Genomic DNA, 2,548 nt, shown 5'->3' with positions numbered 1-2,548 from the left:
AATACCACAGACTACACTGCCCTGCAGGACTGATGTGGCAAAGGACACTTGTCCCTCATACTCTTTCTCTGGCCCTGTACAATGCCTGTTTGCTTGGACGTGACAAAGCAAGGTGCTTTTGCAAGGACTAGTGTACCGGGATGTCAATCCACAGATCAGAGTGTCACAGCTAGAGAGACAAAGCTGTACCCATCCTTTAGGATACAAAGGACTCCTAATACAGGAACTGAAAGGTTTCTCCCAAGACCAAGAAAAGGGAGCTGTGCTGTAGCCTCACTCAGCTCCAGGTATTAGCCAACATCTTGCTGCATCGTTTGGTAGAGAAACCATGCTGCTGCAGAGCAATGATACCACAACTGTCTTGCATGTTTGTCCAGGTATGCACCATCCAGGAGTCACCCATGTAACCAGTAAAGACAGTTGCACGTGCTTTGGCCCAGCCAAGCTCTCAGGAAACCTGTAGCTAAAGCACCATCTCAAGGTCTCGTCACCATTTTTCAGACCATGTAAGCACTGACCTATGTCATGGTTTAACCCCAGCCAGCAACTAAGCCCCATGCAGCCATTCGGTCACACATTTACCCCAGTGGAATGGGGGAGAGAATTGGAAGAGTAAAAGTGAGAAAACTTGTGGGTTGAGATAAAGACAGTTTAATAGATAAAACAAAAGCCGCACACACAAGCAAAGCAAAGCAAGGAATTAATTCACTGTTTCCCATCTGCAGGAAAGCAGGGCTCCATCATGCATAATGCTTACTTGAGAAGACAAACACCATCCCTCCGAACGTGCCCCTCTTCCTTCTTCCCACAGCTTTATATACAGAGCATGACGTCACATGGTACGGAATATTCATTTGGTCAGTTGGGGTCAGCTGTTCCAGCTGTGTCCTCTCCCAACTTCTTGTGCACCCCCAGACTGTTCGCTGGTGGGGTGGTGTGAGGAGCAGAAAAGTCCTTGACTCTGTGTAAGCACTGCTCAGCAGTAGCTAAAACATCCCTGAATTATCAACGCTGTGTCCAGCACAAATCCAAAACATATCCCTATATTAGCTACTATGAGGAAAGTTAACTCTATCCCAGCCAAAACCAGCACACCGGCCTGCCCAAAATGAAAGTATAACCTAGAAATGTTAATTTTGAATAAAGAGTATACCATACCACATCACATATATGAGGCCTCACATGCAGTTCTAAATAAATCTTTTATACTTCTTCTCCTTTGGGAGAGAATATGTTTTCCATCCCACAAAACTTCTAAGAGGTTATTTTTAAATATTTTTGCTCTATACCAGGACAGACATCTAATGAAAAGCTTGGGAGAGAAACTGCAGGCCACAACAGCCTCATCTAATGCTAAAAGGACTCACCTGACACATGGAAAACAAGCCTAGGCCACCATGCTACTTAGGCATTAATATAACATGTGCTAAGTGAAGCGACTAAATAACAGCTGTGAATCTGCAGTTCAAGTGTGTGTCTCAATAAGACAGTGCAGGGCCATCCCACATAAGCGATCTAGTCCCTGGACTGCTGGTTACTCCAGAAGAAGTAGATTTCTCATCATAATTGTGCTGCAAAATTTCATCTAAGATCTGCTTTCCCACCTATGTAAAATCAATTATAAAAATAAATAAATAAATAAATAAATAAATAAATAAAAGGAAATGAAGACTTGAGAGGTATTTTAAACAACAGCATTTCTCTTTGCTACGCTTATTTCGCAAGGAGTCATAAATTAGGCTAGCTATATCTGAGAACAAAATAAGAGATGATGGAAATAAAAAAAAAATGAGTAAACACAATATATTGAAGATTCCAGAGTAACTCCCTTCAAAAGCAAGATTTCAGCAACTTTTAGACTGTAGTAAATCATGTCTCCTGGTTGCTTTTCTAACCTGTTAGAAAAAAAGAGTTGACATTAAAATCAATAATCATATTCATCTGCAGGTGTCAAAGCGCTTCCCAAAATAAGTCAGTTAAATAATCTTCTCAGAAATGGTGCAATGAAGGCATTAAGATCAAGGAAAAATAGTTGGTGACGGAACCAGGGATTATAGTCCAGGTGTCCAGTCACCCAGTCAAGGCCCTCGTGTGCTAAACTACCCCACATCTGACAAATGAGTTCGGCTTCTCAAGCTGCAATTTCAGAGAGATTTATTTAGCAATGTGAAACCATGCCGCTCACCACAGACACCACTTCTGCTAGTTGCTCTGATTGCAGTCACCTTCTGCCATTGCTCTTGAGAGCGCAGTGCTCTGACTACTAAGCCTGCTTTGGGGGCTTCTGAGAGGTGAGGTCATTTGTCAGGACGGAGAAACCACTCATTAGTCTTCCTTGTTCTTGTTCTTGTTCTTCCTCTTCCTCCTCCTCCTCCTCCTCCTCCACAGTCCCATCAGGCACGCTCATCAAAGATTTTAACTCACTACAATGAGCTCCAAGGATGCCCACCCTGTTAGAAAATATTGTGTTCATCTGCTTGACACAATGAAGCAAAGGAAAACAGGAGAAAGGGGGACAGATTTGTAATGTGCCCTAGGTAAACCAGCA

Source organism: Vanellus vanellus (genome assembly GCF_965231255.1).
Source record: "Vanellus vanellus genome assembly, chromosome: 6".
Taxonomy (NCBI): domain Eukaryota; kingdom Metazoa; phylum Chordata; class Aves; order Charadriiformes; family Charadriidae; genus Vanellus; species Vanellus vanellus.
This window is presented reverse-complemented; position numbering follows the sequence as displayed.